We start from the raw sequence: 25916 nt of genomic DNA, 5'->3' as shown, positions 1-25916 counted from the left end.
TGCGTTGGCGTACAAATTCTTAATCATACACATCAAGAGCAACAAGGCAAGTTTATTTCCTAGACTAGTATGTTAAGAAGGGCTGCAAGTAGCTAGGAATGAAACTTATGAGTTTATCTCACAGTGATATATTTTTAATGTATGTGATATATGCCATAATGTTTTGCATGTGCTTGTTTAGTAATTATTTGTATAATACTATTTACTATCAGATTTTTGTGAAAATAAGATACTTTAAAGAATTCACAGCAACAGAGGACAACAGCACAACATAAAGCAAGTGGACTTTTTTCAACATAAAAATTCATCAGTGGATGCTACATAAGTAAGATGAGTTGTTCCTTTCAGTTCAGAATTGCAACTAATAACTTCCTTTAAGTACCTATTTAAACCTTGTTTTGCAACAGACAGTATGGAAGCTGATAGAACGGCAGACATTTGCTTCAAAACAAACCCTGTGTTCACAATAATAGAAACAAAAACTGGAAAGGTAAAATAAAGTTAAGGCAAATCATTCAAATCCACCAGGGAAGGGGATATGGATGGATCTGTTAAGTTTCAACACAACCAAAAACAACTTTTAGCTGGCTATTTATTCAAGCATGTAGGTCGTATCTCTTTGGTGGTTAGGGTTATTGAAGCATCAGCTTTACCTGCACAAACATATTCCCAAGCAGGCTATTCAGCTTTCCTTTCTCATTCAGTTGTTATTTACACAGCTTTCTATTAGTTCCATATAATTATGAGCATCCCTATTCTCCTTAAGCTTGCTTTTGTTCTTCACACTCATGTATGTAGCATTTCAAAGTCTGTCTCACACTGACATCCTTTACTTCCCCATCCAAATAAACCACATTATACATAGGAGCATATGTTACTAATGAACTTCCTGGGAATCCATTATTGCAATTTCAGCATTCCCCTGACATATACTTAAGTAGTTTATGATGATCATGGCTGAGTAACAGTAACTGGTCTATAGGTTTCCAGTAACTAAAGAAACCCCTGGAGACACTTCATCTGCATGTTTTCACCAACCCGCCCCCCTCAAGCCACTCAACTAAAGCATTGGGAAGAGACATCCTCACTTTGGAGCAATTCCCTACAACCTTAGCCATGGATCAAGCATGTCCACTGACCAACTCCCGCAGCGCAGCAGATGAGCTGCTGTCTAAATCCCTGTTGAATGAGGCAGCTGACTACAGCTGGCTGAACACAGCCGCTCACTCCCATCATAGCACCATAAAGTCATTGAAGGCCTATAAATTCTTAACGACCCCAGACTCTCTGTAAATTAAGCAGAGCTCTGTGACAGCCTCAACATGCCGGTTTGTAGTGACTTAACCTGTGTGCTGTAAAAACTGGAGGGAGCCAGGGGCTGGCTGGTGGAAATGTTAAGGTCACTGTGCCAAATGACCAAATGTCTTAGTCATACAATGGCAGCTCTTGGAGTATCATATACCATCTCTAAAAACACATGGAGAGGAGGATTTATTTAAACAGAACCTTACAATAAACGCCTCCTTTTACAACAGATCTATTACAAAGTTTTGTCTGAATGGCTAATGAAGAATAAAGAAACCACACACTTTAATTTATTAAAGATTTTAAAACTGCTTTAAAATATATTGGTTTAAAGCCATTACCTTTCTTGTAGTATTTTCTTTCATATCAACAATCTTCAGGATGATAAGTTCCTAAAATGAAGTGATGCTACAACATATTAGATGGAGACCAGATTGCACCAACCCAGTCCCACTGAATCATTGCTTTATGTTATACCTAAACAAACTTGAACACATGTAACATGCAGCTGTCCTGGAATCCCCAAAATGCACAGAATATTACCAATTCCAAAACAAGAAGGATCTGCTTAAACTCACCACATGTGCAAAACAAATTCAGACATCAAGGCCTAGAATCCCCATCTCTTAATTACAAACTGTTACTCTTTAGTAGCGCTCAATCAATTTCAAAAGAAAGTGTGTTGTCAAAAACAACATGTGGACTGGATAAGCAACATGATTAAGAGCCACTGGCAGAGAGGTTAGAGAAATTAGGGTGAGCAGATTTAGCTAAAGAGGACACAGAATGAGGAGGACCTTCAGCCTGTCTGCTTGCTTGACTCAGACTTTTTCCACTCCAGTCTGAACAGAGTGGCAACCAGTATTGATTATACGAAATGAGATCAGCAGGTGGGACTTTTATCAAGTGCTGCAACTTCATCTGCTGAAGCTATTAGACAATGTGATTGGAATACATAGGAGATGAAGGATAATGTTGCAGAAACTGTTTCCCTGGCAGACTGTGATCATTGCACCCTTGTGTTAGTGAGATTCTATAATTTCTAATCTTATTTTCAAGGAATAGCCCCACAGAGGTTTTCCCTTATCCTGCCATAATAGTTTTGAAGCCAGCTACATTTCCTTAATGAGCTTTTTGGAGCCCTACATTCCCATTAACACCACTCTAAAAAAACAATTTACTCCTTCAAACACCCACCTTGAGCATACCCTTGCACGCCAGGTCTCACTTTCAGGAGTTTTGTGTCAATTTAATCTCCTCTTTTGAGCAAAGTTGGCAAAGTAATTCTTTTCCAAAAATTGCCCTAATTCTAGTAAAACAAATTTGTAGCACCACAGCCAAGCCCACCACATTCCCCATTATTACTCCTACCACTTTGTGGATATTTCCCCACAGTCCTTGCAGAGCTCATTGGGTTGTGGTCGTGATCAATGGCCCCTGACTGTAGGCGGCAAGGGGGCCCTGGGCTCCAGAAATGGAGGTATTAATAATGCAGGGTCCAGGCCTGTCATATCCTCCATTAGCACAGAAGAGGCAGGAGGCCCAATGGCTGATTGATTACTAATTAGATTAATTGCCATCTTTTAGACGAGGGGAGGAATTGGAGCAGTGACAATTACGAGGGGTGAAGAGACTTACCAAAGGGAAAATATCCACTTACTCTACTAAAAGTAGAAATTTTCACAGCAGAAAAGCAGAGGAATATACAATTGAGGAAAGAAGAGTCAGAATTTGAACACAAGAATTCAATTAAAGGCCAAACAACTACACAGTAGTAAAAAGAATGTCTAGCAAATTACCCAATTCCCTCTAGGCCTTTCCCCACAATGCACCTGCTAAAAGCAAACAGCTCAGCTGCTCTGACCACAATGTTAACTAAAAACAACGGTCGTGTTATTTGCTGGTGTTTTCATTTGAGACAATTTTTCTCCTCCTATTCCCACATGCGTCTTGTTTGCCATTACTATCCAGAAAACAAAAAGGCCCAGAAATGTACAGAGAGCCTGAGCTCAATTTGTTCTCCACACTTTCCCTTCATACAAAACTAATAAAGAGCTCTCATCAAAGCTGCAGAAGACACATTTGGTTCAGAGTAGGGTAAAGAGGGATCGGACAACATAGTGGAGTAAATGTGCAATTATTTACACTGATGCTTCCCAAATAGCAACATTATATTTGTGACACTCAACAATGAAGTATTAACCAGAACTAAAGCATCCCCACATTACCAATACACATCACCTTCTATTAAATCAACCTTTACTATGGAACATATAGGTAAAACCCAAAATTATCCATACAACTTGTAGATTTATATGTTAAATTGTTTTTCATTAAACTTAACATAAGTTTAATGAAGCAAATGCCTGTCTAGGAAATTAGACAGGCATTTGTCAAAAGATAAAATGATGCAAAAATAATGTCAATTTTAAACAACTGAAATATATATATATATATTAAATCTACCCTTGTCAATAATCAATGGCACAATTTTGTATGCATTATAGAAATAAAATCATTCTTATTGTTGCTGGTTAGCTTTTCGCAAGATATTTTAATGATTTTACTATGCTATTCAGATTCAAGTATTTGACATTGGAAATTTTTTTTTCACTCTTATCATTTGCTCCCTCTATAGATGTCATATTCAAGTCAAGGTACTTACCATTACTACAGCAGAGGAAACTATTTCTTGGCACGTCTTTACTTACTTTTTTTTTTTCCATGGGAACATCCAACAGACAGAATGTGAAACCCATTTAGCGTCTCTTTGAACTTATTTGACATAGGTATCATGGATCAAGGAGCCCTAAATTTCCAGTAGAGAAGTTGTGGAATACCGATACATTAAATTATTGTCTTCTAACGTGTCCTCTTTAAGCTGATTCACTGTCAAAATATAAACTCCAGGAAAGTCTGTGGAAAAAACCTTTCCTTCCAAAAAAGCAGAGGAATGTACAATTGGGGAAAGAAGAGTCAGAATTTGAAGAGTCAGAAGGTTACAACAAATTGTTGTTGTAACCATGTGACCCAATAGTCAGAGTGTGAGAACCTACTTTACTTTCTCTATACTCAACAAAACATCAGGTTAATTTTGAATATGGGTATATACAATGTTTATTTTTTTTTTTAAATCAGGTCCTCTTATATGATGATGACATGCAAAAAGGCATGTGCTTACATTGCTGCTTTTTACTACAGATATAATTAGCTTTATTCATAATTAGAAATACTTTTAGTACTAATTCAGTAAACCCCATTTTATACCAATAATCGGGATTGCATAATGCAGACATGTGGCCGACCTGCAGCTTCTGATTTTCCCATCAAGGTCTGAGGTATCAGAAAGTAGCCGCTGGATCCACAGCATTATATAGCCTGCACAGCTGTACTAATATGAAGCTAGAGAAATGTACACATCTCTGGTTTGTGAATTCAAAATCTCTAAATGTTTTCCTTGATTGCTTTCCTGCATCTTAAACGTTGTTTTAAAGAAATGCCAGAGAGAGCCTATATGTCAAGGGTGTAAAAAATATGACACTGTTAAATTAAACACAATAAGTTTGGGTTATTTTTCTATCTGCTGAAACAGTATTCATTAGCCACAAGGATATTAATAATGTTAATGTTATAAAAATGTTTATTTAAAAAAAAACAAACAAAAGCAACTACATTTTTTTTAGAAAGAAATACTGGATTTCATAGCTACAAAGAGTACCTTTCCTATAAAGCTTTTTATTTACCAAAACACCAAGTGAATATAGTTTCTATAATGCATGCATTTAACTTGATATTTTTTTATATCAAATGACAAAAAAAAAAAAGTGTATCTGAAACAAATTGCGTTCAATTTTTATTTCCACAAGTGTTAACGAATGAAAAGCATCACATTTAATTTTGCATCATGTTGAATGATGGCTGTCACTTTTAAAGCAGAAAATCAACCATTTGTTTAAAAGGCACAAACAAAGTACTCTGAAACACATAAATAACCAGTAAATGTAGATGATGATTGCACACAAATGAGGTGTGTGATATACCTGGTTTATTGGGAGGAGTGCTGGTTATAAATATATGATAACTCGAATACTTTCTTATTGTTATTCAACAAGATTTTCCTGTGAGGAGCGATACTTAAATTACTTACTTAGTTGTACTTGCAGTAAAATAATTGAAAAATGTCTGATAGACTTTTTTCCATCCAAGTCAAACACATTGAACAATGCCAAAATAATGTTTCCATTCACAGCATGAAGGGAAGCATGCATGTGCGCAATAGTTTCCAACTAACTGCCACAGTGAACTCGTTGCACACAGACACTAAACATAAACAGCCTCACAAACAGCCAATGAATTTCAAATGGGGAGCAGCTTCATTTGTTTCAAACTGCCACATCAGCAGCAGACCAGGAGTCGTATCCTGCTCTGCTGGTTTTCAGAGGTCTAAGGAGGGAAACATCCCACCCTGCATCAGAGCATTAAGGGCAGCAACTAGTAGCCATTTCTGATGTCCAGGACATAAAACCGATTATTTGTGGCAATCATGCAGACAACAAGCACTGGCTATTGCTTTAAACTCCAAGGAAATATTTGTCATCTTTTTATCAAATAAAAAAAATCAGAGACTGATCTTTATCAGCAAGTTTGACAAGGTGATTGTCTTTGCACCTTCTATTCCTATAAATAATTTCTTCAGAGGCTGTCAGAGTTAAGTGGACTGCTAGACCCATTAATTATTCCACTCTCTCATTCTTCTGGGAGGCATTTCTGAGATGGACCCTCACAGCTGACAAAGTTCATCTCATATTCAACTCCACTAGTTTAGTAGAAAATGTCTAAAGACGAGGCTTTGTTGAGCTGCCATGACTGGAATCTGTTGGCACCCTGTCCCAAGGGACGATGCGGCCAACAGAGCCATCCCCCTGTCAGAAACCGTCTAGAGCTGCCAATGACCTTTAAACGCCTTCATAAATTCTGCAAAACACTGATTTTTCTCTTGAATTTTCTGAAAGAAGGCATTATGCAGTGTTTATGTATTAATAAAAGATCAGAAATTGCTGAAATTCTTGTCTCCCAATTGTACTGATTTACTGTAGAAGGAAAATACTAAAAAAAAAACAAACAAACAAAAGAAATGTTTATTTTCTGAATGTGCTTAGATGCACATTTTCAAGGCAGCAAAAGGCACATTTTTTCCCTTGAAGGAGGGCTGAGAAACTCTGACTTCTCTGTCAGAATACAGCAAGTTTTTAAGAGTTTATATTTCTATCTTGTCTTGTTTGGTCTGTGCCCCCTTCTCCTTCCTTTCTCCTTCTTTAAGCCCACGGCTACAACCAGCCTTCTCCTTTCTGCCCTAGAGGCTCTCTGCAGTGATGACATGCTGTGCTAATTGAAAGCGACCCTGACTCGTCCTTTTTCCAAACCACTCCGGCTGATGCCCTGTAGTTTTCTCTCCGCCGGAGGTTGACAACTGGCGTTTCAGCTGCGATGCTCTGCTGTGCAAACTCTGGCCTCGCTGTGTCGGCCTCTCACCCATCTCCCTCCACAAACACAAGGCCAAGTCCAAAGCTTGGCAGAGCAGAAAGAAACTGCAGATTTGCACCTTTTGGAAGTAGAAGTTTACGTTATGTGTGAAGAGCAAAGAGGCACGGATAATTTTATTTGAAAAGTTTTAGAAAAGAACTTAAAATAAATGTATCTATTTACATGTTTTTGAAAAACGCAACATTTAATTTGAGTGAAATTATTCTTTAGGGAATAAAACCCCTACAAAACTAAAAGGCACAAATGTTGATATCCCCCACTGCCCTTAAAAAAACTGGAACTGAAGCTGTTTAGAAGTTTGTATGCGACTTTGTTTAATCTGATAAAAGTTTTTAGGCACTTTTAACTGGTAATAAATTACTTTATATTTCTTTGATCTATAAAAGAGAAAAACTTGTGAACCTGAAATACCTTTTCTGTATTTTTTGTTATGCTCCATTCTCTTCAGCTCCTGCTGCAGCAGGTTTGCTGAGACTAAGATGATGATGGGAAAAACATAGATTTCTGTCTGGTGTTGATTTACTCATTAAGTGTTGATAAAACACCTAAATAAAGACACAATGATGCCCTATACCCCTCTCTGGTTCCAACTGTATAGAAATATTGGAAAACAAACGGAACCCTGGAAAGATACCGTTTTCCAGACAAGCACATCTAATAATTCAGCTCAAACAACAATTGAAAATTTAATGAAGATGTAAACAGTCTCAGCCCATTCCCCCTTGAATAGGAGCTGCAAACTCTGAAGGACAAAAAGCACAAAAGCTAACCTAATAAATGAGCTACATCTGCTACACAGACAACACGATTACATTCTCCTCATGCATAATTCCATTATCTAAAAAAAGGAGATATTCAACTAAAACAAAATGCTTGTACCTGTGGTGTTTCAACAGAGGTTGGGGTGCTTTTATCACAATCACAGAATAGAACTGGGGCCTGTAATGTAATAGCCTAGCAGTGTGCTCATAAATCACCTCAGGAGGTTATGTGCCACATGCGCTGACACTCCCAATCTGCCAACTTGTGTCTTTATTAAAGAGCGCATTATACTGAAAGGCTCCTTTTCACCCCCACCGTCATCCTGCAATAAACGCCTCCACTAATATTTATGTGAACATAAAGATATGAACACTTTGTTGCAGTCTCAAATAAATGTTCCTAAACCTTCAAGCACATATAGCTGAGCTCCGTGTAAATGTGGATTACTGAGGCATAGAGACGTTGAGTATTTTTATATATTTTTTCCCTCTTTGTTCCCAATTACATCAACTGTCTGCTTACCACTCCCGGTTATGCATCAATTCAAATATACAAATATCTGTTTATATCTGATTAAACCAGGCAGTCAATCTCTGGATATTTATTGGTCCAAATGTATAAACAGCAGATTGTGTTCTGCATTGTGCTTTATTGATGCGTTTTCCTTCTTCATGCTTTTATAAACTTTGACAGCTAAATTGGAATATGTCAAAAGCAAATGTCGTGTGAGCTGACAAAAAAAGTAATAAAGTCAGATGAGGCGTCACTGGGCTATATATATACCAGACAAAAAATAACATTCATCCTAGGAGATTTTATTGAATGCCAAAAGGCTCTCATTTTGTTTGTCAAGTGGTAAATTTATAACTTTAAAAAGCTCTTAAATCTCTCCCCCTGACTCAAACCGACTGAAGAACCCTTTAATTAACTTTTTTTTTCTCATGATCCACACGCATACCTGAAACATTTTTTTCGTGACCTGTTTTTAAAACATTTTTGTTCTGAAATAAATACAAACTAGCCATTGAGTACAGCTTTAAAAGAGCAAATGCCCTTTGAGATGTTGGACATTTTTAGACTGAACAGATTTTTCACTTGGGAAGTTTTTTGAAAGTCCAAAAAGTTGATTTCAGAGAAAATTACAAAATATAAAAGTATTAGGTGCTTTTTTGTGTCCATTACAATTTTTTTCCTCCTGAAGGCAGGAACATCTGGATCAGGGGCCATGAAAGCTTTTGAGTGCCTGGACATGCCAATTACCGGAGGCAAAATCTAGCTTTGCAGACATGGTATGTCACCTCACTGGAGGTTAGGCAGCAAAGCTGATGAGTGAGGTTAACCAATACCAACTAGATACGGTAGGATTCACCTTCAAGCATAGCTTAAAAGGCCAAGGTTCAATCTTTACCCAAGCAGAGAAGTTCAAGTATCTTAGTATCCTAATAATGTGTGATGGGAGGATGAAGCAGGAGATGGACAGATGGATTGTGAACTATTATCCAGGAACGCATGCCCTCCAGTCTGTCATTATGAGAAAAAAAAAAACACAACAGAGCAAAAAAAAAAATCTGAGGTCTCAGTTTAATGGTCTGTCTCTGTTGAGACTCCTCACCTACAATAATGACATTTAATTAAAAGAACAAGATGCTGGGGAGAAGTTACTGAAATGAACTTCTTCCATGAGGTGGCTGGACCAAGTAAGTAAGTAAAGCTTGTTAAAGCATTTGATCACAATGCCCCATGAATCTCCTTCCCTCCCTTGGGTTCAACCCATTGGAAGAAGATTCTGGAAAAATCACTCCTATATATCCCTCTTGACCAAGGAACGCCTTAGGAAACGATTTTAAAATATGTTATGATCTATGTTCTCAATGAGTCATGTCAAATACAGAGAGTCAACATGGTAACAATTCAGCAAACATCCATATGGGGGAAAATAAAAAAAATGGAACAATATCGGAGTTTATTGGCAACACCAGATTTTGGTCTTCAGTTTGTAACAAAACGTTACACATTTTTTGGAGGTATTGAGCAGTTTTACAGCTTTCGTCACCAAGCTGACATTTTGAAGAAGCATCTCTAACATTAAAAGAATATTTTCTGGACTTTACCCTACTGCCTCCTCATTGGCACAATGGGACGTAAAGACACATTCATGGATTTAGTTAAATGAGCTACAGACCAAAAAAAATATTAATAAGCAATGCCCTTAAAGAACAACTGTAGCATTTCATGTCAAAGTTACGCAAATTAAAACAGTGCAAATGGACTAGTTTTAATACCACAAGAATATGAGCGACAGCTCACAACAGTTGAAGAATAGGTTGACTCAATCTTCATCACTAGTATTTTATGTAGTCACTTGGATGGATATGACTTATGGTTAAACTTTTGCTTAGATTTCAGTCAACAAAATGCTTAATCTAATAAGCTAGAGAGGAAACTAATGATTAAAGTAATAAGAGTCAAAAAAATAGTGGCTTCATCACAAATAAGATTTGTTACAAAATTGAATCGTGATTACTTTTTGTTTTCCTTAATCAGCACACTAGACACATCTGCATCCACAAACATGTTTTTAATTATTTTCTTCTCTGTTTAAAATATCAGTCTCGACTCTATGGCAAAAATCCCAAAATCATGCTAATCTTGTCTTAAGATCTGAGGAGAATTTCAACTGTTAAAACGTGTGCTACTTAAAAACTCAAACATTTTTAGGTTCTGAGATTATAATTTAGAAGGGGTTGGAAAAACTTTGGAAAATATTTCAGAAAAAAAATGGTGTGGTCTGTTTAAGATCTAATAATATATTTATTATGCGGTTTTATCAGTCACACTGTGTTTCTCTGTGCCTTCTTGCTCACGTCAGCCAAAAAAGACGGCTGCAAAATGTGTTTCAGCAGCATATGATGAACACATGTGATGAACAAGCCTTCAGTTATGGAATTCCAGTATCTCTGCCTGCTCTCAGTTACGGGTTTATTTGTTCCCAAAATTCTGGAGGCTGCCAGTGTGTTTTCAACTAAAATAACGCAAATTTCAAGCGGGAAAAACAGCAGATCTTCTTCTCCCACTCATTTTTTTGCAAACACAAGATGTATCCCTTGGTAAACACCTGCTGCAGAACATACCCTGTTGCTGCGAAACAGAAATTTAGACAGAAGCGAAGCCATTAAATGCAAGAAATACTAGACTAGAGATAGTCTAGAGGTAGAAAAAAAGCTTTGTCTTCTGCTCTCTCTTGAGGGACATCTTCTCTGAGAACACTTCACCTACAAAGTTGCTGCATGAATGTTAAGTAAAAGCTGAAAAAAAAAAAATCAACCAAACTTTAAAAAATGTATTTAAATTCTTTAAAAATGAGTATATTACTCTAAGCTATTGTAATAACAATAATAATACTAACAAACACATATAATATTGTTAAATAAATAATCATATTTGATTCCGGTTTAACCTCGTCAAATCTCTGGTTCATTCTTTTTTTACATCATGTGAGAAAAACCTCCACGCTAAGCACCATCGTCTCACATTCTGAACTAGAAATAATAATGTATGGTTTTATTTTATCACTGTTGGATTACTGCAATGCCCCATACACTTGTCTCCCTAGAATAGTTGTTCAAAATGCTGCTGTCAGGCTTTTGATAAAATCCTTCAGGGTTTCACTGTGACTCCAATCTTGATTCAGCTACACAGGCTTCAAGTTTATTTCAGAGAGCAATTGAAGATCCTTTTACTGACTTGGAGAGCTCTTCCTGGACAAGCACCAGGTTATATCAGTTGACTTCTGCACCCATATGTCCCTAGGAGTTCCATCGGTTCCTGTGACCAATGACCTCCTAATGCTTCCCTCTACCAAGCTGAAAACAAGAGGAGACACTGTTTATATTTATTTCTGTTGTGTTTTGATGCAATGTTGGCTCTTGGAATTGCTTTGTTATTTTACAACTCAAACAATGCTACAAAAATAAAGTTTTTCTTACTAATTCAACCAATTATCTTGTTTCTAATTGGCAATGACAGACATTGTTCAAAACATAAAACAATTCATACTATTTTGCTTCAATAATTCCTGTTTTTGTTGCCATTTTTACACTAAGTATACATAGAAAATCACCAAAATCCTTCTTCATAATGACTGGGAAAAAAAAAATAAACACCCTACTCTACCCCTGTGTGCTAAAATGTCTTGTCCCTTCCCTGCACAGATCCGCTCCAAACTTGGTCAATTGAGAATTACGAACATAGCTCCCATAGCACACCAATAACATCCTGAGAATTCAGATCAAACACAGCCTCGTCAGAGTCGAGACTGAGCCGATGCCATCTTTTGTGAGGCAGAACATGCGACTCGGAGGACCACGACAACAGGGAGTGAGTCAGACAGGTAATCCAGGATTACAGCACCAACATGTCATTTTGTGGATGCATTATTCCTGTTCAGTCGTCTTTTGTATGAAACGTGGGGCGCAACCCCATCTGTCTGCTGCAAACTCTTCTCTGGCACCCATCGATGAGGCACCGTGGACCGGCATAGACAATGAGATAATGAGCTCTTGTTGCCTTGTCAACGCCATCCTTTATTTTACCTCAGCAGCCACACACTTAAGCTTTTGTTTGCATGCTTGCTGGTGTGATGAGATCCTCAGTAAACAAAATACCTAGGTGGTGGATTCCATTTTCTATTGTTTTATAAAATCTAAAACACATTATTAAATTTCAAAACTATAGCAGTCTTGCAACCACCAATGTATTTTTGATATGGTGAGGAAAAACAGTAAAATGGTTTTGGACCGTAAAGCCAGTTGTTTACATGCAATGTTAATGTAATAATAAAACTACAAAACTGTGCATTGCTGAATTAAAAGTATTAGACAGCCACCTCCCACTTTTCTTCAACACATTAGAAGCACATTTGTTAGAATGCAGCAATCCAGACAGATTTTTTGGTATGACTGACGCTATTAGCTTTTTTGCTTGAAATATTATATCCCACTAAACATTGCATTTTAGCAATTAATGTGTTTTCTACACTTTATCAAAAATAATCATAATCTTGGAAGGTCCTTAATAGGGTTACTGAGACTTAATGGGAGGAGTAGTTGTCTTGGAATCAGAAAGTTGAGGGTTTGATCCCAGCTTCCTTCTGCTACATGTTAATGTGTCCCTCAGGGCTGCACTTACAGCCAAATCTATATATATGTGTGTGTGTGTGTGTGTGTGTGTGCATTTCTATGTGCAACTAGATAGATTTGGCTCAAGAGCGAAGGGCTTTGACAGGTCGGTAAAACTGAAAAATTGGTGTAGAAATTCAGTCTATTATTTCATACCTGTCTTGACAATTTCAAATTAGCTTAAAACTAGGGAAGAGATCTAAATTGTTACCTATTGTACTCTTACATAAAGTTTTTAATAATCTCAGTTGGAATTCCAAAATACTGCCATAAGTACAATATGTCCTTTTTTGAAATGCAACCATTACAGAAGAAAGACATAGTTAAATAAAGTACTTTTCTTTCAGATTTCCAAGTTTGAAAATCTAATCTAAGACTAATTATGCAAAAAAGTACAAGCTATAAAACCTTGTCAAGACTAAAAGCCTGTGCAAAAATAAATAGAAGTTTTATAGTGCTTATTATAAGAAAAAAGATAGAATTGATGATTAGATTTTTATTCCATTCCACTGTGAAATACTCAATTTTACTTAAAGTTAGAGTGGTAATTTTCACATATAATTAACTACAAACAATATTAGTTTGAACTATTTTCTTGAAGGATGTTTTACAAAAATCTCTGATGAGACTTCGGGGTCTGACTTTGGTTATTTATTTTTTTAAGGTTTGTTCCAATGCTTTTAAACTAAGTTATTCAAACCACAATACTCCAAACAGTAAAAATGAAAAACAATCACTCACTGCCAAGGTTGCAGGTAAACGTGTAAAGTCCCATTCTGTCCAAAGTTTAATCCACGTTGGCATAAACTCTTCTGAGTTTCAATAACAATGTTGTAGTCTGTACTCAAGAGTCACCAACTCCTGAGTGCTTGTGCAAGGAGCAGTCACACCACATTTCTGGTTGTCATCTGCAATGTCATCTGCAATGTCATCTTAACATTTCCTGTAGGGTCACATTCTCTTGCTTTGCATCGCAGCAGAAAAAGTGATTGGGACTCTTGCAAGTCAAATTGCAATGACTTGAGCCTTTGGATTTCCACAAATGCAATTTCCGCAGAATGATCCTGCTCTAAAGTGTTCAGGATTAATGCTGCACAACATATCTATGACATGTTGTCATAGAAATTGTCATTGTACCTTTAATGTGGGTAATATTGGACTTGTAAAACACTGCTCTGATCCATTAGCTCTATAACTGCCAGTGTGCTATATATCAATAGTGCTACAACAAGCTTAAATCAAAGGCAAATGTACTTTCACTCAGTTTTTCATTGGAAGGTGCAGAGAGGAAAAGAAAGCCAAGACACCAGCTGAAATCTATCAACACTTGGAAAGTATTCTTGGACCAGTGTAAATTGGTATAAGTTGTTTTGAGCCAAACTTATGGCTTATAAAAGGTTTTGAAACATCTCATGGTGTTAGATACTCTCAATATGTAAATCATTGCACTGGTTCCAAATGCATTCTTAAACTTCTGAAAACTCTACTTAATATGATTGATGCCATATTTTATAAGTTCAAAGAACATTGCTTTACTATAATGAGTTGAAAAACCGAACCTCACAAGATTTTCAATAGTAGAAACAAAAGCATAATCAAAAGACTGAACTGCTGATGAAAAAAAAAAAGTGCTGGATCTTAAAATCTCCTGTTAAGCATATCAATAAAGAACTAGGAAAAAATATATATATTTTCTCACATGAGGTAACTTGGGATATGTGCATCTCTTTGGATGTCACTGGACCATAACTGGAGTACAACCTCTTAGGAGTATCACATGAAGTGTTGACAGAACATCATGTTTCTCAGGATATGGTAGTGGCAGACTTCACGCATTTAAAGAAACCATTTAGAGCAAAGTCTGATAAGAATCTATCAGGATGCTGAAAAGGAAATGGTGGTAACAATTTTAGCAAACATACAGCCTGCTTCAAAGAAAGAAAAAAAAAGCTGCATTACACCAAAACCCTAAAATCTGTTGCAAGAACTAAAGATCAGATTCTCTGGAAAAGGCTCATAGAAGGTAAAATTATTTGAAAAGTGGCACACAGTAATATTACTTAGGCTCATTTGTGTTCCTGGACTTAAATACAACTGCTGTAGAACATTTCTTCCACTTTAAAAATAATTTTCCGTCTGCCCACTTGCCCTCCCCACATCTTACTATTTTCATCTGAATAAAGGAAAATAGAATATTTCCCTTACAACAGCAGTAGCTGAAACACTAAAAGAAGAAAAATCATTGCTGATGTCTGGCAGAGGTGTTATTTGCAAGGGACCAGTCAAAGGTCATGAAGCCAGCATTTCATCTGGTTTGTTTTGTATTAGTTAAACTGAAAAAAATTCAAGTTGACCTAACTAGAAAAAAATGTTTAATGGAAGTCTGGAACAACCTTGGATGGTGTAATTCAGGACATGTGCATGATATATATATATATATATATATATATATATATACATATATATATATATATATATATATATATTTGCTTTGTTTCTTAAATGACTTTGGCCAAACTCCCACTGAAATCATATTATCTGGCTATAAACATAGAGCAGTAAATATTACATGCCTGTCAAAGTCCTCATTTTCAATAGCTAAAAGAGTCTTGTGCCATTTGAATGAGTCACGACAGTTAAATGAGACAACGACCTGTACCCCTTACTGTGTCTTTGGAGGATTTGTTCAATAGTGATCAGTCCTACGTAAACATGGGGTCCGGTGGCAGGGTAGGCCAGAAAGGGCATGAGGTGGTGTTTACAACCACAGCCACGCTGTGGTCTAGCAAAGGAGATTCATGAACATCTGCCTGGCTTAGTTTCAGTCCTAAGTGGTTTGCTAATAGCTGTCCAAGTTCAGGCCTCCCATTTGTCAGCTCGGCTGATGTCCGCACCTTGAGGATGATTCCCTTTCTCTAATCCTTTTCTGCAACATCACTGAAAAAGTACAGTGTGCTATGATGAATACACAACAATCAAAAGTTTGTGAAGGGTGTTGAAACTATATTGAAGATTGCCAGAGCAATAGTTCAGAAAAACTGCAAGGAGCCAGTCACACAATACAGACACTGCTGAGTTGATGTAAAATGTTTCTATTTTAAAAACACAGACATATGAATTACTAATTTATTTGTCAACTCTGCACTAGCACAGCACACTTAAATGCACCAATGGCTTCACAAGTTTGGTCAAACATGTAAAAACAATGACATTTAATATGTTAACTCAGTGCAATTAGGAGTATAGCAAAGTAAAATACACAATAAAGAAACTGACAAAAACAATAGGTTGTCTACCTTGGTCATACATGTAAAAATAAACTGCAACAAGTCATCTTTCTGATGGCTCAAAAGGTGCAATTAGGAATTCTAAATAAAATGTAAAATAAATAACAAAGCATGACATCAGAGAATTAGACTGAATAAATCCTAAAAAACAGGAATATTTTCACAGATCTAGATTTTTTTTTAAAAATTTTCCCCCAATATTGGTACTGATATAAATAATATTGGATTGGTGCATCTCTGAATATTCTATAAGGCATTAGTAAAAAACAAAAAACAAAAAAAAACACTCAGTACATCAAGCTGTCAGTTGATGTATTCAGCCCCAACCCTTGAAAACAGGCTCCAAACAGAAAACGTTACATCCCAGGAAAAAAAGGAAGAGATTCAGCCTGCATAATAAAGTGAAGGGAATGCAGGAATGACGGGCAGAGAGTCAATGTAAAGCACCAGAGAAAGTGAAAAGGAATGAAACTAAGTTGGGGGGAACAGTTGAAAGAGGTTGTGGGGCCCCAGGTGAGCCCTGTGGTTGGTCATTTCACAGCCCTGTAGGCTGAATAACACTGACAGGTCAGCCGGAAGACTCTCTGCCAAGAGAAACCCTCCGTGGAAACAGAATCATCACACAATCTCACACATAAAAACATTACCATCCATACACATACAGTTCCCTGTCTTGACCACAAAGCAATTTCCTTTTCAAATCTGCTTGCTGCACAATAACTAGCCACTGATTACTGACCTTTACCATTCTCTTTCTTTTCATACATCAGCCCCATTCTTTGGCTGAAGGCAGAGTAATACAGCTCCTTCATGATTCCAAGCTGTAAATTAGCCAACATGCTATATTCATCATATATTCTCAGCGTACAGGACACATTTGAACGTGCAGAGAGCATGTTCAGTTCAGGGAATAAAAAGCTGACAGCTGAGAAGATTGGACGATCAGGGATGACAACTTGATGTTATAGCCATCATTATTGCACTAACAAGTCAATTAAAGTGGATTGCAAGGCTAAACGTCTGTGTGCTCATAGAAGTGTGACAAATGTGTGCTCACAGGGAGTGGCGTTTCCATAACATGTGATGGTCACATTCATGGACACACTGTGTGCCACTTCCAAATCCACAAGAAAACATTTATTTTCACAAAAACATATGTTCCCCAAAACATATTGAGCACACTAGACCAAAATTCAACCTTTTGGATGGAGTCTTTTTGCAATCCTTATCTACAGCTGAGACAAATTACAGCTTCAGAGATGCTAAAAATCACAGACATGAAAAAACAGAAGTGAAGAAAATCTGGATTTATAGAAACTAATATCATAGCATATAACACAACCCCACCTCTCTGCACCATTTCAGTCATTATTCAAATGAAACTGAGGCAGGAAAAAGGCCTGGTTTAAAAGTTATTTAAAAAAAGAACTATTATTTTTCAGGGAACAAATCCATAATTTAACTTTTGAGCTTTTTGTAATATGAATCGCTATTTCTCCCACAGTTTTTAAATTGGCTCTCAAGAGGAAAATAAAGGTCAAGTGAAAATGAACTAAATCTCCATCTCATTCTGGAACAGGTAGGATTTCTAACTACTCACTGGTTTACATCTTTTGAGACTTTTACCATTTATTTCAAGAAAATTGGATGTAATTTTCTCCCCGATCACACATGAAAATTAAGGCGGAGAGGCATTTACTTTGGATCCATCCATGTGGCAACCTCCTGATGCAGAATGAATGCCGCAGACAGAGAGCTTGTTCGGATGACGAGCAGTGGGAATGCAGGTGGGCAGGCTCTGGCTTATCTGTCGGAGCAGCCAGAGGTACGCCACACCTCCTGCCTTAAGAGCGGCTACGACTCAACGACCACATGCAGAGAGAATGAGAGGGTGGCAACATGAAGGGGGAAACAAGAGAACAGAGCGGTAGAGCTGCAGCAGGTGCTGCAAGAAGATCAGACGCACAAAATAATCCTGGAGATCCAGGGAGCTGTGAATGAATAGTTTTAATTCAACAGGAACTATGTTGTTGTCGAGCCTGATGCGAACGGCAGAGTTTTTATGTCAGATTTTAATAACTTGGTTCTAAAAAAAATAAAAATAACAGAAATTACTTGACTTGTGATTTAAAGGATACAGATCTATATATAAAGACATATCTACAAAGGTTATGAACTACCTTAACTATGGCATCTTGCATAATCATTATGTGAACAAAGTCATACTGGTCACAAATCACAATCTAGCAAATTTCGAAACAGTCAATAAGCCCAAAATGTGATCGGAATCAAAACCATTGCAAATATGCTGCCACAATAAGATACAATTTGATTTGTAAACCTTTTCTCTGACTATAATCTACTAGAACTCAAGAAACTATTTGACAGAAAAGAAAAATACATACATACATAGACAGACACATGATTTAGTACAGGGAAATTTAATGGTGTGCTTGCAAACTGAAAACAGAAAGAGACTGAATGACAACATAACGGAACGATGATGGCAAATTGACCCAGAACTACAAAAAGCCTTAAAACTACGTAATTGTCATTGAGACCTGATGACCCAAAGGTCCCACTCTCTTTGCAGAGTTTTTTAATGCATTTCTGTCCGACTGACTGAACCTGGTCATAAGATAAAGTTGAGTCATGCCCAGACTTGTCATAGTTCCAGCATTGTATCTTCTCACTCTATAATTATAGCTATGTAGTAGTTTATGCCCGTATCTAACTATGTCAAGAGAAGAAACTCAAAACACATCAGTCTCTTATTTATTGGACTACCCTCTCGCCTTATACGGGAAATGTTGAATTACTAATTACCAACCAGAAATTCCTCACTAATTTCATTGATTTATAAAATTGCGTATTTTTAAAAACTCTTCAGCTGCATAAAGTGTATTTTAAGGTTATTTTCCATGTTTTTACTCAAGATTTCTACTAATTGTGTTGTTGGAATACAGGGATTTTTGTAATCTAATTTAAATTAACTAAAGTCTCAATCAATACAAGACCAGCATCAAAATATTAAAATCATCTTGAAATGTTTAGATGGTCAAGTGTTGCATGCAAGCATAGACAAATAGCTGAGCCTCAGCTATATTCATTTTAAATATCTACTATTGCTTAGAAAGGTTTTACAACAAAAAGGCTAAAGCGGTAAAATACAACTTCTTTTGTTTTTTTTTTCCTTCTGATACACAAATCTGACATTAATCCTTGTTCACCTTTATTTGCCCCACAAATTCCCCCACTAATAGCCCTGAATCTGTAACTCACAGTCGCTTCAGCTGCAGAATCTCACCTGCCTAAATTTATCACCTAGGCTTCTAATGTGTTGACTAAGCAGCTCCAGGCTCTACGACCGGGAGCTCAGTCAGGCTTTTATAGGAATGTGTGAATGTGAGATTCCAGGTGTCACTTTAATTGAGACCTTGATACTGTTGTCTGAACAAAATGGTAAAGTAGTAGGGAAGACACAGCGCTACACTTGTAAGAAGAAAGCTGATTGCACAGTGGGATCAATTTGATTTAAAGCCCAAAACAAGGATCTGAAGTCCATAAATGTTTCATTAATGTACCTGAGTCACGCTTCGTTTTACACTGAGGGGGATAAACATTATCTGAACAGAATGAAAAGGCCCTCCGTCCACGACCGTCTGCTGCATAAAAAGAGAGACTTCTCTTTTTCTGCAGTGTAACAACATTACAGAGGTCCCCCATCTGATTGATGAAACTGCCAGCTCTGCAAGTGCCTCTTTTACATAGCAGAGAATCTTCTCTGCAGCCCACAATTCATCATCTGACAGAGGGATGGTTGCATCCATCTTAATGCATTACACAGACAAACAAGAGGCAGGTCGCACAGTGAAACCGTGAATCCCTTCAGGGTAGTGCAGACAGACTACTGCGGGCAAACATGAGGATCGGAATGCAGTTCACCATTAACATACCAACCCCACATGCATGGAGACAGACTACCAGCATTATGTTCTAATAGACCAGAACAGTTTAACCAGTTGTGAAGATAAAATGCTCAAAACATAGGAAACCACTGTGGAAAACAGTTCCTAGAAGAGTTGGCATCTCTGAGACAGCTTTATTGAACAGGGGAACTCCATTATCTTTACACATAAAATGTGAAATGATGAATGAGAACTTCTGGTTTTAGGATCAGTCTTGTTATGTTGTTTGAACTATTTAGTAGTTTAAAGTGTAACTAACCACCTTTGAACGCATATTCCCACCTCTAACAAATTTTGAATAATTCCACCAAAGTGGGTGGAGCTAGGAGACAATCCAGGGCACGACTAAGTGTGGAAACGAGCGGTAAGAGTACATGAGGCTCTGGTCAAGATGACAGAAACACTGTTGCCAACTTATCCTCCTTGTCATCATCTTTAGCAACCTTTCAGACTCCTCTGGAGACTTATTTAAAAAAGAAACTAGTGATAAATCAACCGACTTTTCCACTGTTATTGACAGTAACAGGGTTACGGTTAGGATAACCCTAACCCTATCAGGCAGCTGTTCTCCAGCTGTGATTTGTCCTGCGCAAGAAATGAATGCTGCAATGAGCTTCCTAAACATCTCAGTCAATCTTACACAATCGTCCGTCCCGCAGCATACTGCTGCCAGCAGTCAGACCAGGAGACCCATTCCAATCTATCCAAATTGCAAATGATTGTCAAACTTGCTAGTGAGTGACAAAAAAACTCAACTGTAGTAGTCATCTTTCAATCTAAAGAGGCCAACACCGAGACAGCATCAGGCAAAATATTGCAGAACGAAATAAATTTACAAGGAAATGTCAAAACCCACATAAAAACATAAACATAGAACCCTAAATATACAATTTAGACAGGTTATCAGAAAAAAAGTTAGCTACACTTTAAGAAGTGATTTATCTGAAAGTCCCTATGTCTATGATATAAAATAATGTTCCAACCAAAAGCATCACCACTCCAAGATAATGCCCATTTCTATCTTATCTTTATAGCTTGACATACTAGAACTGAAATAGCAGCCAATGAGGGTAAGAGCAACCTGAACTCTGTGTGTCTGCTGCTGCAGAAGTCTCATCATACCAGTGTCGTCGCTGGATGCAGAGCAGACTAATGTCTGGAGTAAGAAGCAGCTGTTGTTTTCCTACTGCAGTCTGAAAAGGCCTCAGGTCAGGATTTCCCGATGACATTTTAACTAACCACCATCCAATGTAGTCACAAGAAGCAGAGTCATGATTGTATTTGGCCCACAACATAAACACACCTTTAAGCTGTTTATATTTTCTCACCATAACCAAAAAGGAGCCCGACTAAAATCAATTTATGTTCACCAGTGGTGTTGGTTACGCTACACAGAAGCTCCATTCCAGCAGAAAACAAACAAAAGAATCAGATTTGCAAAGTGAGAACATCCAACAGGATTACATTCTGCTTGTTTCCTGTTCTCTACATCTACTGATGTGGATCTAGGTCCAACTCTTTAAATCATTTTTGCTGCATCTGCTCCATGTGAGGTGCAATGTAGGGAGGGGGAGTGCAAGCTGAAATCTTGAAAGAACAGGGAGTGTGTGAAAGGGCTAGAGGAAAGAAAAGACCCTGAATTCAGGACGTTTATGTAACCCAAAACCAAACTTTTAAATCTCAAAAATATGAAACAGTAGGAGAGTGCAAAACCTGTCAATAAATCATCAAAAAGCTATTTTATTTAATTAATTTAATTCAAAAATTCAAACATGTATTAGATTTACTACACAAAGATTAACACATAAACAGAAAAAACTTAATTCTTTATTAGAAAATTTGATTTCAGAAAACAAATGAAACCAGAATTTCTTTCTTCAGAAATTGTGTTATTACCTACAAAAATGTGGACAAGACTGGTGAGTTGACAGTTGTCCAGCAGTCATTGACACCCTCCAGAAGCCACAAAAGCTTATTACTAAAGAGCTGGCTGGTCACAGACTGCTGTATCCAAGCACATAAATGAAAGGTTAAGTGAAATAGGGAAACTGTGGTAGCAGAAAATTCATAAGAAACAGGGAAACACAGCCTTGAGAGAACTGTGAAGCAAAGATTCAAGAGTTTATAAGAGATTTAAAAGACAATAATGACAGCTGGAGAAGGAGCTCCTACATTATCAAACCTACTTTGACAAACTCATGGACTGACCTCCATTGAATAAATTAATGGAAAATATTATCAAATATTGCCATGAAGCATCTTATGAGAACAAGCAAATACAATGAACACAATAACCATAATTAAGTTTGTTTTAAACCTTTTTTAGTTCAAGTTTAAATTGTAACTTTTTTCACATGCTAATAAATTGTATGTCCTTAAATATAATCCATAAACATTCATGTTCATGTCTTGTAGTGACAAAGAAAAGTTAATAAAGATGACATTCATTAAAGTTCAGTTTTCTACATTCATTTACTTTGGTGGAAATTGGTCAAAGCCAGCTGAATCTCAAGAAAGGAGGCGCTGTGGGTCCTACCCACCAGCAATGCATTCAGAGATTTGTAGTGGTTAATGCAAAGTCAACCCGCAAGTTTGCCACCTTCTGTTGTAGAGCCGCCACACACAGACGCAGCCTGGATATTGGGTACCACTGTTGCATTCCTTGTATTTAGCAACTCTTTAAACTCGACACAATATCAGAACATCCTACTTAGGCCAAGGCACTCTAAATATACTATTGTTTTTAGTGGTGCAACGTCATCCTTTTATATCAAAATTAACTTAGATTACCCAGAAAAGGTCTGGGGAAAAAAAAGGCACAGAATCCAAGTTGCTTGAGACCCTTATGACATTTCCACAGTCAGTGAGGATTTGCAATGCCACGTTATCTGGCGGTGTTGGTCCACTGTGGTTTAAAGTTGGACATGACACCTACCAAGATGTTTTAGAGCACTTCACGCTTTCTGGAGAAGCTGATGTCAATAATCAGCAGAATTTGGCACCTTCCCACACTGCCAAAAGTACCAATCTCAATCCAAACTCAACAGACCAGAAACTCAATAAAGAGTCTATAGAGTCCTGTCAAGAGTACCAACTGTTGCCATGCCATTTCAGTGCAGTAATTCACATAAAATGCATTTATGTTAACAATTCCTATGGGACATGCAAATGACTATTCTAGAGTGTCACAGAGACACCAAAGAAAAGTTTAGACCCCAACAATTTAGCCAATAAGCCTATATTTTGCCTTACAGTCTTTTCCTCTTGACAATAGTGGAAAGACGAGTTGTGGGTAATTGGCATGCAAGGTTGAGCCAAAGGGTTGGATGAGCCAGGCCCTGAGCTAGAGTATAAAGAACACCGGCTTTGCTGTACCTTCAAAATTAGTTTAAAGCCGTGATTCAGCAGCAGGCTGAGACCTGCACAATGCTACCACTGCCATTCATAACAGCAAGTCCTTTTCTCTAGCATAACAACTGAGTCACACCATCACGCTGTACCTCCCACATGTCACAGCAGCAGGTAGAGAGAGGTCCAAACAACATGGCTTCACATATTGTCCCATGTTATGTATATGTCTGAGTCTAAATTTACTCGTTTCTAAAGTTATTTAAATCTTATCTCCAGTATAAAAACACAACAACAGATTTCACAGTGTTACTTATTAAAGAGAAGATTAAGCTCAAATGAAAAAGCAATCCCTGAGAAATTTAATAACCAAGATACGTTCTCTGAATTTAAAAGGAAAAGTTTTAGGTAAATGCTTTTTGCACCTTTATTGCTTCTATTCTTCTTTAGATAGTTTGTACATATGCTACAAAACCATACTCTGAAATCCAAGACCACAGCATCCATAGGTCTCTGTAAATATTGATCATTATAACAAGAAGGAGAAAGCATCTTCTTTCTAAGAAGAATCAAAATGCACAATGTCCAATGGCTAAAGTTCAGCCCAACTGGTTCTTGTTAGACATCAAGCAGTTTTTGAAAAGGAACTGAACCTAAAGTTCTCCACAAAACAGAGGTTGATAAAGTCACAAAAAATATATTTTTGTCTGGGATTATTTAATTTCTGTTCTCAAAAGCTCTTGACCTGACCTTTAAACTTTGGTCTGAATGGTAACCATGGCTGCCATACTGATGCGTGTCATCTAGTATTAACACTCTGCATTTGTTGTTTTACTGAAAATAAATTCTGTATTTCTTTTCAGTTTCCAGCAAGCTGGTCATCTCTTCTGCTCAATGTGTTTGATGCTTGAGCTGTGCAACATTTTTAGAGAAAGTAACATGAAGTTACTGGTTTAAGTCAATATTTAAATACCTTTGTTTAGGGTATTGGTCTGAATGATAATGAAATATATATTTCATGAGATATATATTTCCCATGAAATATACATCTCATATATTTCATGAGTTATAAAATAAATCTCATTATGTGAAGTTTAAGCCACTACTGACTCACCACTCACCAGTTAAGTGCACAAGTCAACGCTGACATTGGAGGAAGATAATAGTTGGAACAAAGGGATGTGGAGGAGCGAGGTGGGGGGTGTCAGTTGATCGAATCTTCTCATTAACTTCCCCCAGGCCTGCAGAGAAACAGAAAAGGAGGAGGGGCAGAGAGAGGACAGGTTTAATGAAGACTCCTGCAGCGAAGGTTCGTCTTGCCTAAGATGCAGCACGGTGAATAAGCCTGCCAGACAGATGGGCTGAGGAATTGATCGGTGGAATCGGTCCACAGAGACACAGCCACAGCTTCAGAGACTGTTTAGTTGAGGTAGAGTGCACAATCACAGATATCAAAGAGGATGACATGTCTGTGGAATTTCCCACAGGTGGTTGAAAAGTCTCCCCACAGTAAAAAAAAGAAAAAAGCACTCTAGAGTTCACATTCTGAGTTTTATTTGAGCTGACAACAAGGAGGAGCTCTAAATATCAAAACTAAATCTCTCAAGCTCATTAGTTCTTCCCCTGACGAGTCAAAGGTAATCCCAATTCTAAACTCAATGCAATTCAGTTCAATCCACTTTATTCTTATGGTACCAGTGTTGACAAAAAAAAACAAAAAAAAAAACGCAAAAAGTCAATTTATCCAATGATGCAGATTCACAGTGAAGTGCATACATTCTCTTCTTTTAAATTACTTTAGACTCTTCATAAAGATTTAAAACAAAACACTAAAACAAGTGCTTATGCAACTTTTTTTTCTTGACTGTCAGGGATAATGCTGCTCCATTCATCTGGATTTTAGTTTATACCATTTTATAAAGACATTAAAACTTTAACTAGAATTCTTAAAATGAGCAACAACAGGCAATAAGCTACATGTGTTTATTTTGCTCTTTATGACTCAATCATTTGTGCATCTCTACCAATGAAAGTTACACAGAATCTGCCTTAGAAAAACAATCAATAAAGAATTTCTCACTGCAAAACTTGGCCTGCAAATTAAGCCGTTTCTGTTCTTCCTGAACATGACAGTCATTATTCTCCTACTTTCAGGTTACTTTGATCAAATGACTTGTTGCACTGAATGGAATTACAAACTCTCATCACTCTTCAATATCCAGCTATTATTTTGGTTCCCCCATATTTGAACATGCATTTCTTTAGGAGTCTCATTAAAACCAAACTAGGACACGTCTGTGTTAACTTTATTGATGAAAAAGCTTTGACACTTTTTGTCAACAAGCTTTTTATCTCGTCTAAAAACTAATAAAATATACATGGAACTCGCATAAATAAACTGGAATTATGACAAAATTGACTGACATTTTCATTAATGAATACAAATGTGCCAAAAATAATAGCCGAAATTTAGTTAGACTCAATGTTAGCTGTTTGGAAAGGCGGGATGAGATGCATGAGACTGG

At 37.1% G+C, this 25916-nt stretch overlaps 1 protein-coding gene across 8 annotated transcripts in view; it reads right to left on the bottom strand.

Annotated features, from left to right (window-relative positions):
• sema6e (sema domain, transmembrane domain (TM), and cytoplasmic domain, (semaphorin) 6E) overlaps positions 1-25916 on the bottom strand; it is a 158502-nt gene that overhangs the window by 93621 nt on the left and 38965 nt on the right. For 6 of the 8 annotated variants that reach the window (XM_044116573.1, XM_044116565.1, XM_044116566.1 and 3 more), the window contains one exon: positions 24513-24632. The gene's annotated coding sequence lies outside the window, so the exon portion shown is untranslated. Of the gene's footprint in view, positions 1-13529; positions 13612-24505; positions 24633-25916 lie in introns of those variants that run through there. The other 2 variants (XM_044116567.1, XM_044116570.1) reach the window with 2 other exon arrangements.

This window comes from Gambusia affinis, linkage group LG05, assembly GCF_019740435.1.
Source record: "Gambusia affinis linkage group LG05, SWU_Gaff_1.0, whole genome shotgun sequence".
Lineage (NCBI taxonomy): Eukaryota > Metazoa > Chordata > Actinopteri > Cyprinodontiformes > Poeciliidae > Gambusia > Gambusia affinis.
This window is presented reverse-complemented; position numbering and strand designations above follow the sequence as displayed.